Source organism: Ambystoma mexicanum, chromosome 11 (genome assembly GCF_040938575.1).
Source record: "Ambystoma mexicanum isolate Mex_15411 chromosome 11, UKY_AmexF1_1, whole genome shotgun sequence".
Classification (NCBI taxonomy): domain Eukaryota; kingdom Metazoa; phylum Chordata; class Amphibia; order Caudata; family Ambystomatidae; genus Ambystoma; species Ambystoma mexicanum.
This window is the reverse complement of record NC_090934.1, coordinates 240,090,576-240,110,528: the sequence shown is the minus strand read 5'-3', so window position 1 is coordinate 240,110,528 and position 19,953 is coordinate 240,090,576.

The following is a 19,953-nucleotide window of genomic DNA, read 5'->3' as shown; positions in this document are numbered from 1 at the left end:
GCAATCCTTTTTGTGCATTAAAATTATCAGTAGATTTATCAGCACTTTCTGATACTTTTGATTTTTTTTTATTACTGTACTTTCCCTGTATATGCTCATATTTTTATATGTTTTACTCGCACTATTTTCCTTAGGGTCCAGACACATCATGTGATATATATAGATAGGGTAAGTAACAGCTTTGAAACAGAGCAATCATTTCATTGCATAAAGGTAATCAGTTAGGTTATGAACACTTTCTGCTACTATTGCTGTTTCTTTTTCTTACTTCAATTCCCTTGTATATATTCATATTTGTATGTGGTGTTGTCTCTTTGTGATTTGTCTATAATAATGCAATTATGTAGAAAGTGGGTTTTATTACCTACTTTTGACAAGTTTCACTGTACGCAAAACTCTAATATGAAAACAGTTATCATTTCACTATTCAACATGGCAAGCTTATGAATATTGCACCTCCATGTATGCTGCACACAATGCCTATGTATCTACATGAGTACCTTAGTATACTGGATTGAAGTTAATAATAGAATGCTATTTATATCAATGCATAGCTTAATGCACTGATTAGCACTTGATATTTATTCCAATAATCTTTGACACTTTTTTTATTAACATTACACTAAGAATCCCTTGTACAGACATTTCATGAAAGGTAAATGCACATGTGATGTCATCAGTGATGTCATCTTTGATGTCCTGGGTGTTATTGTTAGCAGTGCACAGTGGTGCTGGCATTTATGGTTGCTTAGCCTACCATAACTGTCGAATTTCAGGTTTTTTTTAATTTTACTTTGAACCATAATGTCACGTTTTTTGTCAAAGTTTTTTTAAGTGAATTTCACAGGTTTTTAGTAGTGCAACTTAACCATGACGTCGCCTTAACAAAGTTTTTTTTGTAGTGAATTTTACATGTTTTTAGTAGGGCAACGTAACCATAACGTCCCTTTAACAAAGTTTTTTCCACTGAATCTAGATATACATTTTTTTTTGTAAAGTCTGGATGTCAAGTGGGGGGGCTAGGTCATATGACGATTGTATGTGCATACATTTGACGCTTTTGAAAAATAAAACATGGGTGCATTTCCAGAAAACTTGTGTAAGGGGCATTGGCAAGGACTACAAGCATGGTTTTATTTTTTAATTTACTTTTCAGAGGAGTGGTTGTGAATGTAATTTTAGCAAAAAAATATCAGTGATTATCGGGACATGTGTAATAAAGTACGTACTTCATTGCACAATGTAGTGTTCTAAAGAAAATTCCATTGCACTGTGTATCCATTTTTTAGTAGTGCAACTTAACCATAACGTCCCCTTAACAAAGTTTTTTTTGTAGTGAATTTTACATGTTTTTAGTAGGGCAACGTAACCAAGTTTTTTTGTAGTGAATTTTGTAGCCCCACTAAAAACATGTAAAATTCACTAAAAAAAAACTTGGTTAAGGGGACGATATGGTTAAGTTGCACCACTAAGAAATGGACACACACTGTTTTTAGTAGGGCAACGTAACCATAACGTCCCTTTAACAAAGTTTTTTTCACTGAATAGCATAGGTTTTTAGTAGTGTAATTGAATCATAACATTACGTTAGCAAACTTTTCTACTGCATTTATGAGGATTCTAATAGTAACAAATAAGCATACTACATTTGATGTAACTGCCCACCTTCCGAAGAATGCTACATTATCATATGCTGGCGCACAGCATGGGAGGGCGTGTTCGAAAACTCATACACACTTCACAGTAACATGTGTGCCTGGTTGATAGTGCGAAAGTACATTGTATATTCTTGTAGGAACTTGTCACTGCAAACTTTCCGGCGCAGAACTCCACAGGGCAAGTTTGCAGTACAATAGAAGCAAGAGTGCATAACAATGTCTCTGGATCATTAACCCCCATTCCTCCCCAAAAAATGGGGGATGAATGCCATTAGCAATCGAGATTTTACAGCAGTAACCCGTGGTACCAAAAAAGAGGATTTTTTGTCTTCAACCGGAACGCCTCCGGCGTTCCCGGCTGAAGAAAACAAATCCTTTTCCAAGATGGCCACCATAGAAAGGGAAGAAGGATGTTGGATAGAAACCCTTCTTCACTTTCCATTACAGCCTCTAGAAAGCAAAAATGAAACCGTGTGACCGTAATGCAGCACCACATTTATGTTCCTTGAGAAATGTGTCGTTATGAGCAAGACCTTTACCAGAAAGCCAGTCCCTGGTGGACATGGTGACTTCAAACCAATGTTTTGTCCCTTCCAGTAATGTCCAGTACCCACTTCCCTGACATTGTGGCCACTTACCATACATAGAACCTACCCCTCAGAGACGGAAACTATACCGTTGATTTGTTATGTACATGACGACACTTGTTAAAGAGCAAAACACTACCACATGCATAACACAAAGCTTTTTGGTCGCTGTCAATGACCTTTACATACATGTGTTATACATGCAGTAATTTTTGTCTATAAAAATATGTGTACAAAACGCAAAGGATTAGTCTTATTACGTCTGCACAAAATCCCAAGAAACTCTTCGATGGCAAGCGCAATCACGTCAGAAATACTGCAAGCAACACCATTACCACTCACCTTTCGACACATAATTTCGTAAGTGTCACAGGTCGAAAGATGTGAAAATATGTGTATTGGGAGGGTGCAACCATGTACTATTTTACAAACATTTCTGTACAGTAAACACTTTGAATGCACCTTAACTAATTTTTCCTCTTTCAGAAAGATACCAATCATTCTGAACTAATGTTAGTTAATGGGGCATCTGGGTGACATAAAGTGGCCTGACGGTGACAGATATTGGCCTGACGGCACCAAAGCATATGAGATTGGCCTGACCCTCCTGTAGTCAAAGCAAGTGGTATGCAATACCTTTCTCCATAATGTTCCTTGGCAGCGTAACCAAATACATCCATAACAACTTACGTGCCATGATGCATCACCTACAAAAGAACACATTAGGACCTGCAATGTAGCACGCCACATTTTGAAATAGGAGAGTACATTTGTAGAAAAAAACATTAACATTTAAGAATTAGTAAAGTAGTTTTATTTCACAATAAACTGAGCGTAATCATCACGCTATGGAATTAGTAAAGTAGGTTTGTTTCACAATAAACTTTGCAAAATGATCGCCCTATTCGCATTTCCATAAAAGTAATAAGTTTGTCTCTTTGGTCGACAATGAAAATGTTAATGCTAATGGCCACGTTGTTGTTTTCCCACACAGAAAGTAAGCGTTGCCAGCACAGTAGTTGTTTACATCGCACATTGATTTGCAAGACGACGTCAATGGCTGTGATCTACACCACCAGAAAGGATGGAATGCTACTCCTTATGGCGACAGCAGCATAAGGGCATAGAGGTCCGACACGCTCATCCCACTGAATTATGACGCACAGACAACCGATGATGAGCAGTTGCATTTGACAGTTAAAAAAGCCGTCACTCGGCAGCTGCAATCGGCGACAATCACAATAGGGTAGTAAGTAGCTGAGGGGGAAAAGGGAAATAAAACATGTATCAATACGCAACCTTTGAACAAAACAAAGTTGTAATAAATAACATTTTCAGTAAAAAATATTGCAATAGGAGGAAATGTAGTGGGACTCTATGGACGCCGACAATGTGCAATCTCCATAATGTGAAAAAAAAACATTTCAACGGCACAGAAAGCTGGACCATCTTTATTAATAATAAAATGTTTGTTTGGAAGTAGCTGAGCGGTGAAAGGGGAAATGAAACGTGTATCAATACGCAAAATCTGCACAAAACAAAGGTGTAACATATACCATTTTTACTAAATATTAATTTAATTTGGGGAAATGTAGTGGAACCCTACAAACGGCAACAATGTGCAATGTCCATATGGGGAAAAAAAAATTTCAATGGCACAGAAAACTTGTAAATCATTAGGAAAAATAATTGTTTTCTTTTCGAAAGTAAAGATTTAAAGCCAGTTCGGTATATAGGCGTCAAAAATAAACTTACATTATGTGGACCGCCTCCATTGCATGCAGAACAGTCAGCCAGTAGTGTATTTGGAAGAGTGCCTCTTCGGGAACTGGTATTTCATGTTCGGCACAAACGTTTTTGAAGCATAACCTTATCAAACAATATGTTTTTCTAACTGTTACTCCCTGCATTCTTTCTACTTTTTCCCCGTAGCTTAAGGTTAAAAAACAAGTGACGTTTATGGGTGCCGACAAATATGTGGCCGTACTGAGCTCGTATTGAAAAGCGAAAATCAACCGACCTTCACTCCAAATGGAAATACATTCTCATTTTGCAACAACATATCAGCAGCAATTCATGAGAACCGCTACTTCCGTACACGTGCAGAAGTGCTGTGTGTTCAAAAAAGTGCAGGTGGCTGGCTTAGATTTTAAACTGTAGGCCGCCAGTCTGACCGCTGTAATGTTGTTTATGTATTTTAACATGGACGCAGTAAGTTAACTTCGTACAATGAGTAGCAAGTCCAACTGTACCGTACGACATTGGTAACAAGAATACATCAATGCTTGACTTTGTACTGCCACATCTCATTAACGCTCACCTTTCGAAACAGTGTTCCATAAGTGTAACAAGTGCATTGGTGTCTTCTTCATTTATGTATGTTAGCGACGATGAGCGCGTACAACAGAAACCGAAGTAAACATGGCGGCCGTATCGAAAGATTATGACCCACTTCACGCTGTGGCACAACCAATCGGTGAAAGCGCAACATGGTCGCGGGCAGCACGCCATGGAATAGCCAATTGAAATCTTCTCCACGGAGCGAACAGGGAAGTGTGACCGCGAAGCTGACATAGACATCACTAATTTTTAGAGACATACTTTTTGATCATTTTTAAGGAAACTACTGGACTGATTGGCACCAAATTTACAAAAGCACGCTTTCGGGACCAAGCCCCTGCCGCAAATTTGGTGCAAATCCGGCTAGCGGTTTGGCCTGTAGCCATGCGCAAAGTTTTTCCCCCATTCAGTCTAGTTTTGGGACCCCCCTATAAGTTTCCAATACCTAGATGAATCCTCACCAAACTTTGCAAAAATAATCAGAGTGGCCCATACACTTTTGTTGCAAATTTTGGTGAGGATTCGTCCAGGGGGAGCGAATTTACAAGCCACCCAAAAAGTGCTCTTCCTATGAGATGAGCAACTTAACCATAACTACATGCCCGCTACCGCAGGCCATGTAATATACATTTGTATGTATTCACTGAAAACACCTTAGTTAAGGTGCAGTTAAGTTGAGAAGATTTAACACAACAAAACCCTTGAAATTCAACAAATGGTGGTAGTCATGACCACCTGTTGATGTCAACCAAAATGCCATTTTGTATGTCATTGTGAATCCCTTCTCTTATAATGTGTATGTGTTCATGGGCTTTGCAACGGAAACGCAATGAGTTAAATCTGCTCAACTCAACTAAGGTTTTTTCAATGAATTTCAAGGGTTTTGTTGTACTATCGTTTTTTCCAGGGCCACTAGCCATAGCCTTTGGCCATATCTACTGTACATGTTCTCCCAATATGTTTCTTTTGAACCCACAAGGTGGCCACGGCCTTCAGCTGTGGTCACTGTACATGTCATTCGGGCCCACTAGCCAGGGCCTTCGGCCGTGCCAACAGTATATTTTAAAACACTACGGGACCCCTAGCCATGGCCTTTGGCCATGGCCAGTGGTCATGGCTTGACCATGTCCACTGTACATGTTCCCCCAATATGTTTCTTTTGGCCCCAGTAAGTAGCCACAGCCTTCGGCTGCGGCAACTATACATGTCTTTCGGGCCCACTAACTAAGGAGCACAGGCTTCAGTCTCACTGTAGCTTTAATTCCACTTTTTTAAAATCAATCTCATTTGTATAACTCTCTCTTTTTTAAAACCTTTCCTCATAGCAGTGGTTATATTAACCATGCGCTACAAATAACCCGGTTATCCGTAAACGCCTGCAAATAACTATAATTATTTTCGCGTGATGCACTTTCCCTCCTGATTGCTTTTTCTTTTATAACCGTGGTTATCCTGCTGAATAACCCTCGATATGCAAAATCGTTCAATCGCTGAACTTGGTCCCCAACCCATACCACCAACTCTCCATTTTCACATGGTGTCTTCTTTCCCCCTCTGCACCTCTGGCTTGATGCTGTTCATCCTTTTGCATCCTCCAAATGGCATTTTTCCACGTTTCGTGGTCAGTTAACCCCGGTTATTCCCTTTATATTTGCATTGAACAAAAAATAAATGGTAACTTTTTCATTTCTGAAAAGCCTCTCTCCTGCAAAGCACAATGGCCCTCATTACGACCCTGGCGGAAATCGAAAAACGATGGCGGAAATGCAATACCGCCATCGAATAGCGCTCGGTGCGACTATGAGCCGTCACCGTAAAGTACGATGCCATTAGCGACACCGTAGTGAACGCCAACGCTAACTGCACCAAGTACGCGCGCGCGCGCCATGCCAAACCGTAATTAGCACCATGGCGCAAGGGTACGCGAATTCCGACCCTAGCGGACATGTACTTAACGCCATCAAGCACGGCGGAAAGTACCATTCCGCCATGGTGAGAAGTACGGCATCGCGAATCAACCGTAAACGGCCCCACTGAGTGCCTGTACACCGCTCCCTGGCCACATAGTACAACTCCCCGTAGGTGCAACGAAGTCACAATGCAACCAGTGAAATGTACAAGTCACCCATGCATGCCAACGAACAAAAGAATCACAAGAGGGGCCAATGGGAGCTGCAGGGCACAGATGGCACGAATACAGAAGCTATACCAATGGACATGACCCCAGTCTCCCACCAAGAAACGCACGCAAACACAGGCACCTGTGACCAGCAATATTCCGATAATCACATCATTCCACCAATCCACCTGGCTGACCGGCATCTGTTACACAAAACCTAATCCCCCGCCCCTGAGCATGACATCATCCAAACAGTCATATTGGCAGCCCTCACCCCTGACCTCACTGGGCTTCGTAGGCAAACGCGCCCAGCACAGTACCACGCAACTATACTCCGAAGCTGGAACCCAATGCAGATCTCCTCACAATACATCGCTCCCCAAATAGGAATATGCCACATCACTTGCAAAGAAGAACGCTACACGGCCCATATCAGAATAGAAATTTAATGCACAACAAATTCACCAAGCCCATACAGCCATTAGGCCATGAACTCCAAAACACATTTCACCATTGTGGGCTGCATCCGCAATAAATGACCAGCTACTTCTTGTGTGACGCCCTGTTCCTTCATGGTACACAGGGGCTACATTCTCGTACGAAAAGGCAACATGGAAGCGCCTAGAACCGCAGGGCCGTCCCAATAGGGAGGCACTAGTCCAGCTGAAAGGCCGAAATGTTGCTCCGAGCCACTAGTACTGCGTAAGGGCATGTGGCCCATTGGCGATCGTCCCATAAGATCGTAATGCTGCTCCACTGATTAACACGAAGCAGCAGGTGTCGGGAGTAAAACCCATCTGCAGGAGTGGCATACAGATGGCAGTGGCAAAAGGGGAGGAGATACCTGTCAACCAAAAGAAAAGAAAAAGAAAAGAATGGCCATCAGAACTACATTCGAACAACTCACTTCAATGATCACACTAAATCCACAGCCATATGCATGCTAGCCCACTCCAAAGGATCATCACCACCCCAAAACCACTTGCGACTCATAACTATCCATATCGAGGTGAAAACACCATCACAAACGAGTGTACCTGTGCATGCGTCTGTGAAAACAGAATCCATCAGATGGGATTGGTAACGTGCATGGACACAAGTGTCTGAAGGCGCGTCGAGACAGGGAGGGCTCAACAAGGCCAGATAGACGATGGTCCCACTATGGCAGCCCTGCATCACATAGCGCAGGGGAGGCGGACAGATTCCAAGAAGCCCTGTACATGGCAAACACCGTATCAAATCATCTGCCCATGCATCCATTCATCATTCCCTCATCCCGTAATGATAACGCCTGTTTCCATACTCACATAACATGTGAGAATTCCATTGAGTCTGTGCGTTATGCAGCCTGCAAAATCCACTGTGCCCCAGCCCGTAATTCCAGTGTTGTGAAGTAACATGTATTTGGGAACGTCCGGCCTCATCATCCACTTCGCTATTGCGCATCCCAAACTATTCATATCAATCATTGCATCCTCGCCATGGCCCCTGTCCCAAGGACACTGAACAATAGAACGTTATATTTGCAGTCAGACCTGTGGGCATCTCCTCGCCGCTAGCTGAAGACCGAAAGCGCCGCCCTTCGAATTCCTCATTTGCAACATCACGTCGAAAAGGCATCTGTGGCTGCTTGAAATCACAAATTAATCCATCTAGTGCGGCTGTGTGTGAAAATGGCAACTGCCTTCACTCACAAATGGGAGGCCCCGCCCGTCGGTGAACCTCGGTACAGTGATGCATGAGGGTCCACCGTTACTCGAGTACTACGTTCCACTGACCCTTCACAAGTCTGTTCGCGACTGCAAAGAATGCATGTGAAACAATGGGACCATAGCCGAATGAACATATCAAACCAATGTTACACGGCCATCGGGTACTAATACATGATTGTAATAGCAAGATGCCATTCCTCGAATTGCAGCGTTGTGTGCGGGACGTGCTCGCCCAAAGGGGAGAGCAGCTTGCACAGGTGGAATGAATCACCACAGGTGGAGGCCATACAGCCTGAAAACACATAAATTGCACGCCCAGTCTCCTCCCACAACCACTCCGAAATGCTACCGGCAGGACTCGCGATGTTGGCCCTGGGGGACCTGATAGCACTGCAAGTACTCCAACTCCAAGAAGAAGACGAACACCAACTACAACCGGCCGCACGGAGGAGACGCAGGAGGAGGAGGAGGGCAAGGCAGGGTAGCAAGGGCTGCCAGCACAGCCACTACCACCACGCAGGCAGCCCGCAATCCCACGCCTCCGAGCACATCCGTTCAACCTCACTGATGAGCAGATCCACACCCTCTACCGTTTGGACCGGGACACCATAGCCGCCATTGTGGACATGACACAGGCTGACCTTGTCAGCATGATAGATAGCCCAACCGCCATCCCACCCCTACTGAAGGTGGTGTCTGTACTCCACTTCCTGGCCACAGGCACCTACCAGCACACAGTCGGACAGTTGCATGGCATTTCTCAGCCACTGTTCTCACGGACACTATTGCAAGTGCTCGATGCCCTCCTGCAGCACGCAGACGACTACATCTCTCTACCACGCTCGGAGCAGGAAATTACCAACACAAAAGTGGGATTCCATGCACTTGCCGGCATACCGGGTTGCATTGGTGCCATCGACTGCACCCATGTGGAATTGGTCGTCCCACATGCCATGGAGGCCCAGTACCGCAACCGAAAACAATTTCATTCACTGAATGTACAAATGGTGTGTGACTCCAACAGGATCATTACACATTGTTGTGCCCGATTCCCTGGATCAACCCATGATTCTATGGTCTTGAGGAACTCTACAATACCACGCTACATGGAGCGACACGCAGGGAACAGATCCTGGCTACTCGGTGAGTCTCATTTCATGCATGATGATGTGGGGTATGTGATGCGGCAATGACCTGGCCGGAAGGGGGGGGGTGCGTACGTAGCAATGGCATTCCACATAATTCATTTATCGTCCACATACAGGTGATGCCGGATATCCACTGAAGAGATGGCTCCTCACACCAGTCCGGAACCCACGGGACCAGCATGAGGAGGACTACAACCATGCCCACTCACGTACCCGTGTAGTCATTGAACAGGCATTCGGCCTACTGAAGACTCGTTTCCGGTGCCTCAGCAGGTCTGGCGGGGCACTCCTGTACCGCCATGAGAAGGTTGCAAAGATGGTGATGGCATGTGTCATGCTCCACAACATGTGCGTACGTAGAAATGTGCCCATGCCCCCTGACGCAGAACTGCAAGCACCTGAAGATGGTCATGATGAGGGTGGGGATGTGGCAGCACCTCAAGGAGTCTGCGAGGCACAGGAGGGCCGTGAAATTCGTCAGCATCTCATAGATGCATGCTTCTAGCACTCACGCCTGGTGGCTGATACATGGACACGGGACTCGTGGCACTGTGTGTGTCTGGTACATGCACAATATGGACTGTACGCCTATGATGGCCTAGTACACAAAGATCATTGTCCACACATCTCATTGTTTGATCGTGCATTGTTTATGGCATATGTGATATCATGTGGAACACCCTATCGACCCGCCACCCAAGTGAGCCCAACACCCCCCCTCCGCCCTCCCACCTCCCCCCCGAACACCAGTGTCCAAAGATGCTCATTGTCAGTGGGCAGTCGCTATTGCAAGCCCCCTCTGCGGGTATCAGGGGCACCCCTGCCTGTGGAGCGCAGGTTCCTCCCAGATCTACGTTGGGGGCTGCCCTGGACGGAACTTGCAACGGATGATGTCTCTGCCTGCTCACGTCCATGCATGTCCCTAAGGGTTTGTGAGAGCTCAGTGAGCACACGGCGCACTGCGGCAAGTTCGGCACATACGTCTTTGGACGTCGCATGCAGTTCCCCCCTCAGGCTCTCGGTGCTTCTCTCCATTTGGACTCTCAGGCTCTCGGTGCTACTCTCCATTTGGACTCTCAGGCTCTCGGTGCTACTCTCCATTTGGACTCTCAGGCTCTCGGTGCTACTCTCCATTTGTGCCCTAAGTGTCTCAGTTGATGTTTCTATGTCTGCCTTAGTGCCCCCACATCCATCGGCATGGTCCTTGAGGAGCGTGGCCAGTTGCTGCTGTTGCACGATTAACTGGTCGAGGGACTGTTGCCTCTGCTGGGCCATGGCCATTTGCGGTGGTGTCACAGAGGGGCTGTTCGCCTCATGTTGCCCTGCCACAGGGCTTGTGGGGGATGGCCAGTCGTCGTCTTGTGGGTGCCCCTGCGTGGTATCCTCATGGTGTACGGGATGGAACAGACAGGGGGATTGGGACAGGTCATGGATGGATCTGACTTCGACATCCCCGTCTTCTGTGTCGGAGCATGCTGCCATTAATGGGGTGTCACCTATGGTGCTGCTGCCACCAGAGGCAGTACCATCTGTGGCATCCATTGGGGGGACCTGTGGTGGTGCTGTTGTGGGCATGCTGGCTGCTGGGGTGCCTGTTGATGTTCCCTCCTGTGTGCTGCCACTTGATATGTGCTGCTGCCGTGTCTTGATGCGTGCAGCTGAGGTGGAGGGTCTTTGGCCGTCAGTCTTGGCCCTCTTTGCAGGTGTGCTGGTAGGGGTGTCCTGGAGCTCGTCGTTTGGATCGGACCCTGTGGTGGAGTAAAGGAGGGCGAGCGTTATTAATGGGTCTGTGGGAATTGGAATGGCAATGTATCACATGCATTGGGGTGGTACCTGAGGGTGATTTGGGTCGGGGCCTTGGAGGTGCTTTCATTTGTGTGTGGAGTGAGGGTGCAGTTGTTTGGCAGCCTGCAGTTAGGGTGTGCCTGCTGCACGTGTAGTGGGTGTTTTTGGGGTTTTTACTTATTTATGTATTTATTGTGTGTTTTAAAGTGCGCTATCCGGCCAATGTGTGTGGACGTTCTCCTGGCCATGTGTTGCTGTTGCGCTATGTGGACACATGTGAGTCACATGATTGGACATTGTGGATTTGGCATGGTTTTATTTGGGCCACCTACCTGATTCTCCGGATGTCTGCACTCCTTTCTCCATCCCTCCGACTCCCTCTATGCTCTCCATTCCAATGGTGGAGGCACAGATTTCTTCCCAGGGGGTCAACTTGATGGGTGATTCCGACCCTCCCCCGGTGGCTGTGGCAATGTTGCGGTTGGCAGAAAGTATGCTACGGACGCGTATCCGCAGGTCGTCCCACCGCTTCCTGCATTGCTGTGGGTTGCGGGGTGCGGTCCCCACCGCACTTACCCGCTGTGCCACCAGGGCCCATATGGCCTTCTTGTTCGCAAGTGCCGTCCTGGTCATTTGCGTGGAGAAGACGGCGGCGGCATTCTCCTGGAGGGTCTCTGTGAGTACGGTGAGTTCCTCACGGGAGAAGTGGACCTGCCGCTTGCGGTCGCACGCTTTCTTCGCTACTTTTCCCATTTTTCTTGGTTTCACTAGGGTGGATGACAGGTTGGGATGTGTCTCAGGGTGGTGTTTTTAGTGGTTGTGTGTATTTTGTGGTTTTATAGGTGTACGGGGTGTTGTTTCCCGTTCCGGGCCCATGTTTTTACTTCCGTTTCCGTATATTTACGGTCGCCGTACTTTCCGGTTGGCGCTCACTGCGGTGTCCGCTATGATGGGTGGCGGTATTGCACCTAGGGTGCCGTACGGCGGCGGTGTGGGCCGTTTTGGGGTCATTTCCGCCATCGCGGACTTTGCACTTCCGCCATGGCGTGGTGCTCGTGCCCGATGGGTCGGAATGGGCCGCACTTTGCTCCATCGTGCAATGGCGGAAACGCTATTTACGCTGTGGCGGTCTGGTCAGTCACTTTCCGCAAGGGTCGTAATGAGGGCCAATGAGAGATATAACTATAATGTTCTCTATCAAATATTTTAACAACCACATTTTAACAATTACAGGACAGAAGAACCCCAAACCCCTCCTGGAGATTGAGTCAATGCTTCATGCTCAAGTTGTTTCATACATGGTCCAATTCCGTCCAGCAGGACGTTGTCTGCACTCTGGGAGCTGCTCTGTTGACCCCTCAGGCGTTCAATGCATGTGTTTCGAGGGGTGCACTGATGAATCCCCAAGCAGTTCTCTGCAATCTGGGAGTTGCTCTGATGTCCACCCTGGGAGTTCTGTGTTTGTGCTCTGAGGCGTGCACTGATGAATATCTAGGAAGTTCTCTGCAGTCTGGGAGTTGCTTTGATGACCATTCAAGGGGTTCTGTGTTTGTGCCCTGAGGGATGCACTGATGAATACCCAGGAAGTTCTCAGCACTCTGGGAGTTGATCTAATGACCACTCTGTGGGTTATGTGTTTGGGCTCCGAGGGGTGCACTGATGAATACCCTGGAAGTTCTCCGCACTCTGGGAGTCGCTCTGATGGCCACGCTATGGGGGTTCTGTGTGTGTGTGCTCCTAGGGGTGAACTGATGAATACTGAGGATGTTCTCATTAGTCTGGAAGTTGCTCTGATGACCACTCTGTGGGTTCTGTGTTTGTGCTCCGAGGGGTGCACTGATGAATACCCAGGAAGTTCTCTGCACTCTAAGAGTTGCTCTGATGACCACGCTATGGGGGTTATGTGTTTGTGCTCCGAAGGGTGAACTGATGAATACAGAGGAGGTTCTCAGCAGTCTGGGAGTTGCTCTGATGACAACTCAGGTGGTTTGTCATGATCACTGCTTCCAAGGAGCCAGGACCAGCCCAACGTCCTTGGAAGCAGGCCCCTAACCCTAATCCTAGGCACCAGCCGGTCCCCACTGGGACCTTTTGGACCTTGTCCTGGTGCCGGTGGCACCAGGCTCATCAAAACCATCGGTCCCGGCACTGGAAGCGCCGGGCTCATAATATGTGTGAAGATGCTTGGGTGGACTTACCTGCAGCAGACCATGCTGCTTACTTACCAGCCACTTATAAGTCCTCTGTGTACAGGAACTACTTTCTTACCTGGGTGGGGCAAGCTCCACTCCCTGGATACAGCACTTGAACTCTTCTGGAACTGGAACTCTTTTCTTACCTAGGCGGGGCCGTGGAGGAAGACGCCTCATCACTCCGAAGCTATTTAAACCACACCCGATAGAAGAAACGTGCTTCGCGTTATTCTGCATCTGCAGCAGAACGCTCACCGAGTCTGTTCCAGCCTTTCTTCTTTCGATCCTGAACCTGCAAGAATTATACTTACCATTCCTGTATCCAGTCAACAGCAGCACCTGCAAAGACAAGAAACAACAGGTTAGTAAGGCAACCTTTACTCGCAGTGCTTACTCACCTGATCCATCGGCTGCGGCCATTTCTTCACGCTGCACCTCCGCCTGTGAAGACAAAAGCATTGTTATTACTTACCGGCACTCCGCGAATTCCGGATTTCTTCACGCTGCATCGCCGCCTGTGAAGACAAAAGCATTGTTATTACTTACGGGCATTCCGCGGACTCCGGCGCTGCAACCCAACTTCTGAAAGACAAAAGAAGAGACATTAGACAGGTATTTACTTACGCCCATCGCGCTCGTCGCAATAGAACGCCTGCAAATACTCCGGCGTCTCTTCAGCACGAATTAAGCTGCAAGGGAAAAAGACAGTTAGAGCGCTTGCATTTACTTACGCATTTCCAGGTGCTCACTCCATCTTCCATCTCAAGAGTCCTGCAAGACAAAAAGGGAAAAGCATTATACAGAGTCCTGTTCAATATTAACGTGCCACGCACCTAAAGACTATAAAGACTAAAAAGATGTCTGGAAACTCACCGCTCGTGCAGTTAACGACGGTCACGATCCTCTGAGTTCAAGAGGCGTATGTTTCACCAGTGAAGGAACTGGCAACGGCACCCTGCACCAGACGCAGATGGAGAGTCTAGCATTCACCTATCTAAGGTGAGCACGTTGACCTGGGGGCTCTACGGAGAAGCTAGGAAGAGAGAGAGAGAGAGGGACATTCAACAACCCAGACCATTAACCCCCATATTCTTTCACCTGCAGAAACCTCACCCTACGAGTTCGACACACAGTGCGAAGAGGTTCGACCCCAGAAGCCAATCGAGTCCTGCACATCCCTTTTCGAGTCACAGACACCTTCCTGCCAAGACCAGCGCCTCCGTGGGAATCAGGTGAGCGTTACAGAACGCGAAGCCCACCGCAAAACTCCTACCCAGGCGCAATGGAAACCTCAGACACTGATCAATTAGCCCAGTTGCTCGGGGAATTAAGAGCAGAAGTACATGCAGCTCGTCAGGAAACAAACTCTCTAAGAAGAGAACTGATAATTTCCAAGGAGCGAACAGAGGACCTCGCTAGGCAATTGCTACAAACGCAGGCAGGACAGACACCTCTGCCCGCTCCAGGAAGAAGTTATCCTTCTGCATCATCTTTAAATCCAGTGCAAATCAATCTACCCGGTAATGTGCCCTTGGCTCCGCCCGAACGCTTTTCTGGTGACCCAAAGAAATTTGCAGTGTTTATCAACCAGTGCCGCCTACACTTCTTATGTCGACCAGCTGCATTCCCAACACACCAGACCAAGGTGGCTTTCGTGCTTTCTTATCTCAGTGGCAGCGCCGCAGATTGGTCAATCCCTTTAGTCACCCAGGATGATCCAGTTTTACATGATTTCCAGGCCTTCCAGTCCAGCATGGAGAAACTGTTCGCAAGACATGCACAAGGGCAGGCCTTGGACAATGAACTTCTTTCATTACGACAGGGTAATCAAGACCTCTTGACTTATATAGCCTCATTCAACAGACTCATAGTGGAAACTCAATGGCCCGAGGATAAGAGAATAACGCTTTTCTACAGAGGCCTGCGTGGAGAGCTCAAGGATGTGTTAGCTCAAGTTGTGAACCCTCCACAAGAATGCTCAGACTATATTGACTTAGTTGTCCAATTGGACCACAGATTACAGAACAGGAAGGCTGATCGTTCTAAATTTGATACCCGAGTGTTTTCTAAACCACAGACCTCTACTAAGTGAGCTGACACTGTGGAACCCATGCAAATAGGGGGCATGAAAGGTCCTTTAACCCAAAAGGAGCGGGAAAGAAGAAGACAGCTGCAATTATGCCTCTATTGCGGGAACTCAGGGCACTTTCTTCGAGACTGTCCAGTGAAACCAGCTAAGAAGGCTGTAGGAGCCGCAGATACCTGTACCACAAGTTCTGAGCAGGGAAACGACCTAGCCCGGCAAGTGTAGAGGTCCTCTTGCCGAGCGTTAAGATCTGTCCTGTGACCTCGCATTTCGTGGTGCCCATGGTCCTCATTAGTCCTGAACGTCCGGATCGTTTGCATGCAATTGAAGCTTACATCGACAGCGGAGCAATCGGTAATTAAGTGGACCGTGAAATGGTATCCAGGATGAATCTACCCCTTGTCCCTAAGGCAGTAAAAGACGTCATTACTACAGTGGATGGCACGGAGATAGCCTCCGGACCAGTAACGCACGCCACCCAAGAAGTGACGCTAGTGAGCCAAGATGGACACCGGGAGAAAATCGTGTTCGATGTGATCAAGGCCCCTCAGTTCCAGATCATTCTGGGAATCCCTTGGTTAGAGAAGCACAATCCTCAGATCGATTGGCGAGCAAAAACGGTTCAGTTTCCAGAATGTTTTACCACTTGTTATCCTCGGCCTGATGTTTCACTGGCGGCAATCTCTTCTGAGGTTCCCAAATTACCTCCCGAATACCAGGAATTCCAAGATGTCTTTCGGAAGGATCAAGCTAACACCCTGCCTCCTCATAGGTCTTACAACTGTCAAATAGATCTGATACCCGGAACAACTCCTCCTTGCAGTAGGATTTATGCCCTCACCGAGCCAGAGAATCTTCACCTCAGACAATATCTGGACCAATACCTAGCTAACGGGTTTATCCGTCCTTCAAAATCTCCAGCTTCATCGGCTTTGTTCTTCGTTCCGAAAAAGAAAGGAGACCTTAGGACTTGTATAGATTACCGCGCCCTGAATCAAATCACCGTTAAAAACAGATACCCGTTACCTTTGATCCCTGAACTCCTGGACCAAGTCAAAGACGCATGTATATATACAAAGTTGGATCTCAGAGGAGCCTACCACTTGGTACGAATAAAAGAGGGCGATGAATGGAAGAACGCCTTCCGCACCAAGTATGGGCTATTCGAATATCAAGTGATGCCCTTTGGACTTTGTAACGCTCCTGCCGCTTTCCAGTATTTTATGAACGATGTCCATAGAGAACTCATAGATGTGTGTGTTGTTGTCTACATTGATGACATCCTTGTCTACTCATCATCTGAAGAGGAACATCAGAGACACGTTAAAAAGGTTCTCGAGAGATTGCGTCAACATAACCTTTTTGCTAAGCTTGAAAAATGCGTTTTCAACGTAACTGAAGTTGAGTTCCTGGGATTCATATTGTCACCTAACGGAGTCCATATGGATTCAAAGAAAGTCGATGCAATCATCAAGTGGCCATCACCAACCTCTGTGAAAGGAGTGCAAAGCATGTTAGGCTTCGCTAACTTTTACCGCAGATTCATTCCTGAATTTTCTCGGATAGTCCAGCCCATCACCGCTCTGTTAAAGAAGAACAAACATTTTGAGTGGTCTACTGAAGCAGAAAAAGCTTTTCAGGACTTAAAAGCTAAATTCATTTCTGCACCTCTTCTAAAACATCCTCGCCCAGAACTCCCCTACATCGTGGAAACGGATGCTTCTAGTCTTGCTATGGGGGCAGTTTTATCACAAAGAGATCCGGTCACACACCAATTACATCCTGTAGCCTTTTGGTCCCGCAAATTCTCGGCTCCCGAGATCAACTATTCAATTACAGACAAGGAACTTTTAGCTATCAGATCGGCCTTTAAAGCCTGGCGGCATTATCTTTTGGGAGCCAGACACACAGTCAACGTAATGACTGATCACTGCAATTTACAATATCTGAAGACGGCCAAAGCTCAGTCTTCCAGACAGCTTCGCTGGGCTCTGTTTCTGGCTGAGTTTGACTTTATAATTACTTATCGACCATGCAGTAAAAACGGAAAAGCAGATGCCCTCTCCCGGATGGGAGTAGATGAACATTTGACCAATCCAGAACCAATACCCATAATCCCAGAACAAAGGATTTTGGGTTTGGTCAGCGCTCAATCCTTTGAAGACATCAAGACTACAGTCAAATCACTCCTAACTCAGGCCGATTTGCAGGACTGGCAATTAAAGGGAAAAGAATTCTCAGTGGATCAAGACCTACCATATTTCCGAGGACGATTGTACTTGCCCTGTGAGAAAATACAAAAACAAGTAATCTCCTGTTATCACGACTCTCTAATGGAGGGTCACCCTGGCATTACCAAAACCATGGAAAAGATCAAAAGACATTTCTGGTGGCCATCATGGAAGAAGGATATTAGAGACTTTGTAATCTCCTGCGGTGTGTGTGCCAAGAATAAAAGTCCGAAGGAGAAACCAGCCGGCCTATTACACCCTCTAGACATTCCTCCCTGTCCATGGCATACCCTGTCCATGGATTTCATCACGGACTTACCTCCATGCTCAGGGTATATTACCATTTTAGTAGTGTGGATCTATTCTCCAAGATGGCTCACTTCATTCCCCTGAAGGGCCTACCTTCAGCTTCAGTATTGGCCCGAGAATTCTTAGAAAACATTGTTCGGTTACACGGTTTTCCCTCGGTTGTAGTCTCCGATAGGGGAAGTCAATTAATCTCCCACTTTTGGCGAAGTTGCTGTCGTCTAGCCCAAATTGATGTAAGACTTTCAACCAGTCACCATCCCCAAACTGACGGACAAACCGAAAGGACAAATCAGACTCTAGAGCAATATCTACGTTGCATGCTCCAACAAACTGAAAACCCTTGGAAGGATATTCTTTGGATCGCTGAATACGCTTACAACAATTCGACTCATTCTGGAACCGGGAAGACTCCCTTCTTCCTATTATACGGACACCATCCTAGAACCTCTAACCTGGATCCTCCCCAAGAATTCGAAACACCTGCTGTGGATCACTTGCACTCGGAAATCACCCGTGCTTTTAAGGAAGCCACTGTCCATCTGCAAAGAGCTAAAGCTCAATTCAAAAAAGGAGCAGATCGACACCGTAAAGAAGCCCCTCACTACGCAGTAGGAGATCAGGTCTGGTTATCCACTAAGCACCTGCCTCTAAAAGGACCCCGCACCTTCATCCCGAGATACCTTGGACCCTATCTCATCTCTACCATAGTTAATCCGGTGGCTGTCAAATTGGAATTACCTGCGCATATGAAAATACATCCAGTATTCCATGTCTCCTTATTAAAACCAGTACAACCAGAAACCCGATTGACTGAACTCCCAGAAGCTGTTTTGGTAGATGGAGAACTTGAATTCGAAGTAAAGAACATCCTAGACTCCAAAATCTCCAAATCTAAGTTATATTATCTGGTTGATTGGAAAGGATATGGCCCCCAGGAAAGGTCTTGGGAACCCTCAGAATATGTCCACGCACCTCGTCTGGTCAAGAAATTCCATCTGAATCACCCCGACAAGCCAAAACCCCCGGAGAAGACACGCTTAGGAGGGGCCTTGAGGGGGGGTGCTGTCATGATCACTGCTTCCAAGGAGCCAGGACCAGCCCAACGTCCTTGAAAGCAGGCCCCTAACCCTAATCCTAGGCACCAGCCGGTCCCCACTGGGACCTTTTGGACCTTGTCCTGGCGCCGGTGGCACCAGGCTCATCAAAACCATCGGTCCCGGCACTGGAAGCGCCGGGCTCATAATATGTGTGAAGATGCTTGGGTGGACTTACCTGCAGCAGACCATGCTGCTTACTTACCAGCCACTTAGAAGTCCTCTGTGAACAGGAACTACTTTCTTACCTGGGTGGGGCAAGCTCCACTCCCTGGATACAGCACTGGAACTCTTCTGGAACTGGAACTCTTTTCTTACCTAGGCGGGGCCGTGGAGGAAGATGCCTCATCACTCCAAGGCTATTTAAACCACACCCGATAGAAGAAACGTGCTTCGCGTTATTCTGCATCTGCAGCAGAACGCTCACCGAGTCTGTTCCAGCCTTTCTTCTTTCGATCCTGAACCTGCAAGAATTATACTTACCATTCCTGTATCCAGTCAACAGCAGCACCTGCAAAGACAAGAAACAACAGGTTAGCAAGGCAACCTTTACTCGCAGTGCTTACTCACCTGATCCATCGGCTGCGCCCATTTCTTCACGCTGCACCTCCGCCTGTGAAGACAAAAGCATTGTTATTACTTACCGGCACTCCGCGAATTCCGGATTTCTTCACGCTGCATCGCCGCCTGTG